Consider the following 8,038-nt stretch of genomic DNA (forward strand, 5'->3'; position numbering starts at 1 on the left):
GCAGCAACAAACAGCAGACAGGAGCTGGTGAAGTAAGCCGGGAGTCCCTGTGACAGTAACACAGCGTATTCTGCCACTGTTACCTATAATCGCTTTGTTACTTTTGTACTGGAAAAGGAACACGCTGCCTGAGAAGAAAAGGGTAGAATTCAAATTTTGATGCACTTAGCTTTGTGTCGATGTCACTGGAATGTAAAGACAGCACGGTTTCTTTAGATGTGAAATCATGTATTGCATGAAACCATTAGATTTTCCTATGTTTATTTCTGTAACAAAGATGAAAGCTGATTTTAGAAGTACCTTGCTAGAGACTCTATTTTTTCTTCAGCATTTTCTTGAAACAGAGTCATTTACTGCAAAAGCACTTCTGTACATTTGCTTCTCTAGTGAATTTTTTATTAGGAGTCATTTACTTCTTTAGCTGTGTTATCATTCGTATCATGTTTTGCTGTTTTATGTCTGTTCCTGACCTTCCTGTGTTGTTATTACACAGATATTACATTTCCAAAGGTGCGGTAGTGGATCAGCTCAGTGGAGATTTGAATTCTACGTCCCTGCACTGGGCCATTAGGTAATGCTGCTTGCAACCACTAATTGCAAATTTGTCGGTATTGACAGCTGTGGTAGCGTTTTCTGAGATCCGCAGAACAAAGCACTGCTTGGCTGGAGAAAACATACGCTGAAATAATTCTTCTGGGAAAACTTGTCCCAAGTGCAAATTCTCCCATTGGAAGATCAGTGCTTTCTTCTGGACGATCAGTCTTTTGCCAGAGTCAGAGACTTGGATGACTGCTCAGAGGAGAAATTACTGTAGAATAACCTCTGTATTCTAAATGAACACTTTGCCCTAGGCTCATTCATTAAGGTATATATTTAATATAATTTGCTGAAAAAGCCATGAGAATCTGAGGGAAAACTGTTTTTTGTGCGGTCTCTATAAGGGCAATGCTTTCAATAAAATAACAATTTTTTAAATCATCTCTATAGTTTTATTTCACACCTCGTTATAGACACGGACACCTTCCCAGGGGACAGCAGCATCCAAAGGAGGTGTGCAGGGATGTGCAGATGCCAAAAGGGACTCTAGGACAGTTGGACACGCTCCAGTAGGCTCAGCCCCCCGTGCTGGGACAGGGAAAGAGCGTGAGGGGACCTCCGCTGCAGAGGAAGGAGTGGCAGGGATGGGATGAAGTGATGGCAGCAAATGTCAGGAAGGAGGGGACAGAGGGATATTGGTGGGGAAAAGGGAGACACAAGAGCTCTTGGGAGCCTGAAACCATTAACGCTGTCCTGAGAAAGCCCAGCACACTCCCCCCTGCATAGCCCAGCCCCTTACGCAGGGGAAGCCATGGCTAAAATCCAGGAAAAACAGTGCTGTGGATCCAAGGAATCAGAAGCAGGATCTGTGTGGAGGGTGCCCCTCACGGGAGGCACATGAATCGAACTGAGCGAGGCTGGGGCAGGAGGGTCACGCCGAGCAGAGAAGGGGGACCCTCTGTCCATGCCAAGGCCCAGGGCAGCCCTGTCCCGGGAAGCGCGCAGGGAGCGGATCCTTGAGCTGCTGCACGTTTGCGCTGCCCTCGCTCAGCCGGGAGCCCCCTCATTGCCCAGGTGGCAATGCCCACTGGTGGCAGTGGGGAGTGGGAGAGGGAAGGAAGCGGACAACAAGGATCCGTCCTACACCTCCATGGACTCCGACGCCGCGTTCATGGGCTGCGCCAAATGGCTGCCCTGTTGGGAACAGAACCAGAGACCTCCATCAACATCCTGATTTACTGCTCCAGAATAAGAGAAAAGAAAAGGAAAAAAGAGCAATAAAAACAAAGGAGGAAAAAAATTAGAGAAGATAAATAAAAAGACTAAGACCTGGAAGGAGAAGAAGGAGGAGAAGAAAACCAGGAAGGTGCAGACAAACAAGAAGAAGGAGGAAGAAGAACAAGAAGGGGAGAAATGAACCAGAGGACCAAAGCCCAGGTCAGAGCAGTGATCCCCACCACAAGTGCCCAGCACCCTCTGCCTGATGCCCAGTCAATCCCACCAGGGTTCAGCCTCTCCTGACCAGCTTCCCCAGTTGTTAGACTCAGCAGGGCATCCTGTGGTCTGGAATATCCCTCTGGCCAGTCTGGGTCGGCTGTCCTGGACATGATCCTTCCAGGCTCTTTGTCACCTCCTCAACAGCAGAGCATGGGACATGGAGTGGCTTCTAGGACCCTGCAGAGTCCTTGAGGAGGGCAAGCCCTGCTTAGCAACAACCGAACTATCCACCCGTGATCCAGAGCATTCCCATCCTGCATCCAAACGCAGCGCTGTGCCAGTTCCCGGGAAGAAAGGAATCCCACTCAAATCCAGAACAGTGGGAACACTCAGTTCTCTGGGAAAATCCAAATTTATTTAACACACATGCTCCTAAGAAGATCTGACCGCCATCGGTAAACACTTTCCTGGAAGTCAGAAGCCATGTCAGGGGAGCTTCCTGAAGATGGAGGAACCTCCTTGGTTTCATGTGGATCATGTCCGCTGCAAAGCACGGAGTGTTCCCTCCTTGGAACAGCCACAGTGCCATGGGAGCTCTGGGCTGACAATTAGTAGCTCCAAGACTCTTGCTACTGGGACACTTGTCTCTGGAACAATCATCTTGCACTGGGCTGACCTCTGTGCTTACTTCCAGGCCTTCCTGGCCATCTGCATCCTCAGCCACAAGCAGGTTCTGCAGATCGACGTGGTTCTGGGGAAGCAGGGACTCCTGTCTGTGGGCAAACAAAACAAAGACAACTTGTAAGAAGAGAACCTGGAGCTTCTAGTTAGAAGAGAAAGGACTATTCAACCAAGGCAGGGCCAGTGGAGGAAACTTTCTAAAATGGAACAAGCAGCAGAAGCACAGGAGTTTTGCAGAAGAAATTCTCCTTCCAGCACTTGGCTTAGGGAAAAAGCCTGATGTTGCTATGAGAGACATCAGTTCATGTCTAGTATTGGGTAGCAGACATCTGAACATTTAGACTATTGGCTTGCCAGGCTCACGCTATTCGAACCTGAGAGTGAAACTATTCTAAAAGCTAGGGATGCTTGGAAGAAATGTTTCTGCTCACACCATGACTGGGGACCGTGCATCATTCATACCTTGCACCTGTCCAAAGGCCTTCCTCCGTCTGTGCTCCCACAGCTCTCACCAAGGCTCTGGCAGTGTACTAGTTTGAAAACAAACTAGTGGGAGACACCAAGTCAGAATAACAATTTAATGGGGAAAGAAAAGGAAAAAAAGTAAAGGCAGAAAACACTGGGTTAAACTGACAGAGTCAGGATACAACCTGACACCCTGTTAAGCAGGATGGTGGTAGCAGTGCAGTAGAATGGTGGCTGCAGTCCTTTTAAAGCGGTGATCCTGTAGAAAGGGTCTGCTCTTCCTCAGAAGGTCCAGTGGTGGCTATGTAGCTCCTGTCCTCTGGAAATCCAGTGGAAAGATTATCTCTGCTATTCAGAATCTCAGATTATATCTAGGATGGAACACTTGGTTCCTCCCTCTGGGTGGAGGATCTCACAATGGGATGATGAGTCAGGAGGCCAGGTGTTGATGGGCCATTAATAGAAAGATAGTCCGGGGGGAGGAGGCAAGGAAACACTGCCCCACATGGTTTCAACAGCTCATGAGGATGGTAATAGAATACACTGCAACCCAGAACATAATCCACCCCTTATTCTGTTACCATCTAGATCATCCCAAATCAATACCTTCCTTAAACTCTACACACACACACACACACACACACACACACATATACATATATACAATGAAACCCTACACACTGTTCTCACCTAAGATTAGGTCTCCTTGTGGTACACAACGCGTTTCCCCATCTTTCTGCATTACCCACCAAGTGCAACCAGGTCCTTGAGCAAAGACAATCGCACGGATGGGTTTGCCTTTGCCTGAGATGGGATTAATCCAAACAGTCTTTCCTAAAATACCTCTCATGTGTACCACAGGGACTCTATCTCCATCCACTGTGTGCAAGGGTTCAGACTCGGCGGGACCATCTCGATTGATGGACCCTCGGGTATTGACCATCCAAGTGGCCTTTGCTAAGTTCACTTCCCAATTTTTGAAGGTCCCCTCACCAAGTGCCTTCAGGGTGGTTTTAAGTAGTCCATTGCAGCATTCAACTTTCCTGGCAGCTTGTGCATGGTAAGGGATATGATATATCCATTCAATACCGTGTTCTCTGGCCCAGGTGTTTATGAGACTGTTCTTAAAATGAGTCCCATTGTTTGACTCGAGCATCTCAGGGGTGCCATGTCTCCGTTCTCCACTGGACTTACGCACTGGCCATATAGGGCTGTTGAAAGGTGAATGGGCCTTGCTGACCACCCCTTGGCTCTCCAGTTTACGAATCATCTCATGGATGGGAACCACAGAGTCTCTGTCGGTGCGGTATTGCCGGCGGTGCACTGTTGCTGTGGCGATTGGCACCTGTTGTTCTTCATCTCTTAGCAGTCCCACGGTAGAGGAGTCATCTGAGAGGCCAGGCAAGGTACTCAGTTGTCTGATATCTTCTGTCTCCACAGCAGCTATCCCAAAAGCCCAACGATGTCCTTTTGGGTCCTTGAAATATCCATTTCTGAGATAGTCTATGCCGATGATGCATGGGGCCTCTGGGCCAGACACGATGGGCTGTTTCTGCCACTCGTTCCCAGTTAAACTCACTTCAGCTTCCAGTACAGTCAGCTGCTGGGATCCTCCTGCCACCCCAGCAATAGAAATGGGTTCTGCTCCCACATACCTTGATGGCATCAAAGTACACTGAGTGCCGGTGTCAACCAAAGCCGTGTATTTTTGTGGGTCAGATGTGCCAGGCCATCGGATCCACACAGTCCAAAAGACCCGATTGTCCCTTTCCTCTACCTGGCTAGAGGCAGGGCCCCTCTATTCCTGGTCATGGTACACGTTGCTTCCATCCGGCGAATATGCTCCTGAGGTCCCTTCAAGAGAATCAGTCATATTATCATTCCTATACTGTCTGGAGTTCGGTGCGCGAGAGACCGGAGCAGCGTTGACTCCAGATGAGTTTCTTGTAGTAGTTGTCCCTCTTTTTAGTTCATGTACCCGGGCTGCTAAGGAGGAGGTGGGTTTTCCATGCCACTTACTCATGTCTTCTCCATGTTCCTGAAGGAAAAACCAGAGGTTACCTCGTGGGGTGTATCCTCTCTCCCTGGTTGGGGGACACCTGCTCCTAATGGCAGAGACTCTTGCTGGTTCTGGCGAGATGTGGTAAATCTCTTCCTTAAGCTCCTTTTTCAATTTCTGATGGCCCTCTTCAATCTAGCTCCAGACTTGCTCAGCCAGCCTTGTTTCCACGGACGAGACATGGGTGCGAAACAGGGCTGTGACAGTGTCTTCGTAAATCCTCAGTTTGTGGACCAAGATGCCCACCCTGTCCTCGCCTTTCCTCCATTGCAGCGTTGCCAGGCAATGGGAGTACTTCTCTGGTCCAAGGTGTGCGAACATCAACCACATCTGTGATGTGCACTGGACACCATCTGGGCTCTTAGGAAATCTCTTGCCTTCTGAGAAAATGATCTCCAGCACAGCCAATTCCCTCAGGCATCGGATACCTTGTTCCATTCTGCTCCATTTTCCTTGGTGCACCTGGAGGTCTTCTTTACAAAGGTACCTGTCCCTTACACTTGTCAGCAGTCGCCGCCAGAGGCTGAGAGTTTCTTGGGTTCTCCCGATCCCCTGGTCAATGACCACATCCTGGGACAGAGATCCCAGTTGCCTGGCCTCACTTCCATCCAGAATGGTGTCATTGGCTGCAGCGTCCCAAATGTGGAGCAGCCAGGTGAGGATAGACATGTTTGTCTGGTGGGTGAATTCCCTCTGCAGGTCACGCAGCTCACCCAGGGATAGCGACCGAGTGATGATCTCTGGCTCTGTCTCTACTGCTGGGAGTGAAGGTCCTGCTGCATCCTTGTCAGTCACTACGCCGACTGATTTGCTTTTTGATTTCTTCTGCTGAACAGGGCCAACTGCAATCGGTGTAGGCTATTCTGGTTCAGTGATGGTTTGTGTGGAGATGCTGACAGCGCATTTGGTTTTTTCTCCTCTGTGTCAGTCTGCGTAGACATGGATGCTGTTGTCTTGCATTTGGTTTCTTTCTCCCCTGTGTCAGTCTGTGTAGACATGCTGTTTGTTGCTCTGCTCTTTTTTTCCCTCTGTAGTGGTTTGGTCCAAAATACTCATTACTGTTTATCTGCTGTGAGATAAGAATTAGGAGAAATGCAAAGCAGGCACCAAACTTGAAAGAATATAAAGAAGTTTATTAACAGACCTAAAAGAGGGAAAAAAAATTATACCACCTTCAGAACTCTCCTCCTCCCCCCACCTTCCTCCCTTCTCCCACTGACAATGTAAAAAGACAACCCTTGAGATGTTCAGTCTGTTTACCACTTCCATAATAACCTTGTTCAGTCCATTTAGAAAGAGAAGTCTCTTCTTGCTCATGCTATGAAAACATTATCACAACGAGACAGCCGCCCACTTCCAAATATCGTTCAGTCCATTTAGGAAGAGGAGTCTCTCTGCCTGCGTGTGAGTCCTTTCCCCCGACTTGCAGCTTTTCCCGCAACTGCTTTCGAGGATCCACTCTTGAAGTTTTTTGGGGTACAGTTTTAAGGTTGAGCCGTTCAGAAACAAAAACAGAGGCCCTTCTCCTTCCCTGGGAGCAAAGGGTCTTCATCATCTTCATCGTTAGGACTATCTCTGGGAGCATCTCTAGGGACTGAGGTTTCCTCCTTTCCCATTTGGAGCAAAAGTCCTCATCTGGTTCATCTCTAGGGACTGAGGTTTTCTCCTTTCCCGTTTGGAGCAAAAGTCCTCATCTGGTCCATCTCTCCCTGTCCAAACTTCTCATGAAATTACAGCTGCGTCAGCATCTGCCTATCTCGGCACAGGTGCTTTTGCTCACGAGTTGAACACTCCACCCCCCATATCTTCATGAAATTACAACAGGATACTCTGATATATCATAGCTTCACAACAGAATTTCAGCTTTAAGCATCTCCTCTCTCTCTTCCCTAGGGTTTTCAGCTCTTCACAGCAATAAAAGGGTTAATCTCACCTCAGCCTTGCAGCTTTGCAGCTGGAATGTTGAATTTTTCTTATCACAGTGGAGAGGGGGGAGAGCCGAGCCGCTCCGGCTGCCCACGGCAAGGCAGTGGGGGGGGTTCCATGGCTGGAACAGGTCCATCGACCCAGGATGGCCGTGGCCCAGCCTGGCCTGGCCCAAGCAGGGCCTGGCTGGGCCCACTGGCCCCCACACGGGGCCCGCAGCCACCTGTCCCAGCGCCGGAAACGAGAGAGAGCTGGGAGGGGGAGTGTGCCTATTCTTAAATGTGGATCACAGAGGTGATCACAACTTTAAGTGGCTTAGAGAATTGTCCATATTCAAACGGGCCAGCTGATAGGTTCTATCAGTTCCCAGAGGAAACTGTAAGCACCCCTTAGCAAGGACGTCCCTTCTGGGACTATGCTTGCTAACCTATGACACCCTCTCATCCTGAGGATGCTGTGCCATAGCTCTGATTCTAAGCATGGTGTACATTGTACAGAGAAGACAAAGCAGAACTAACAGCAAGATTATCCTTTCTTTGACATCCAGAAGGAACTCAATATTTTCAAAAACTGCTGTGTCAGGCTTGAAAGGCTGGAAAAAACCATTCTTTAATCCTCCCCCCAGGGGCTGGGTATGATTGTTGAGGCCCCAGATGTAGCAGCCTAGAGTAGGACAAGCAGACAAAGTTGAATATATATTCCAAATTATGTTCATTGCCTCGGAGGTTATCATGCAGTAGGCATAATAGACGAATAAAGCAAATTTTATACCATACCCTGGTCTATACAGGAGCATTAAAACCGGCAGATAGTTCCCCATGTGCGAAAAATATGGAGAGCTAGGTACAAGACCCATGTAAGAATGCTGAACATCATAGTGAGTAGGTGGCTTCTACAATACAAAAGTGTAATTCTAACTTTTCTCAGCACCCA

At 48.6% G+C, this 8,038-nt stretch overlaps 1 long non-coding RNA gene across 1 annotated transcript; it reads right to left on the reverse strand.

Moving 5' to 3' along the window:
* Positions 1-2,366: 2,366 nt before the first annotated feature.
* On the reverse strand, positions 2,367-3,234 carry LOC116435383. Its single transcript, XR_004236770.1, has 2 exons — positions 3,118-3,234; positions 2,367-2,747 (listed from the first exon to the last, which is right to left on the reverse strand). It is a non-coding gene; the product is annotated as an uncharacterized LOC116435383 (long non-coding RNA).
* Between the last annotated feature and the right edge of the window lie 4,804 nt (positions 3,235-8,038).

This window comes from Corvus moneduloides, chromosome 26, assembly GCF_009650955.1.
Source record: "Corvus moneduloides isolate bCorMon1 chromosome 26, bCorMon1.pri, whole genome shotgun sequence".
NCBI lineage: Eukaryota > Metazoa > Chordata > Aves > Passeriformes > Corvidae > Corvus > Corvus moneduloides.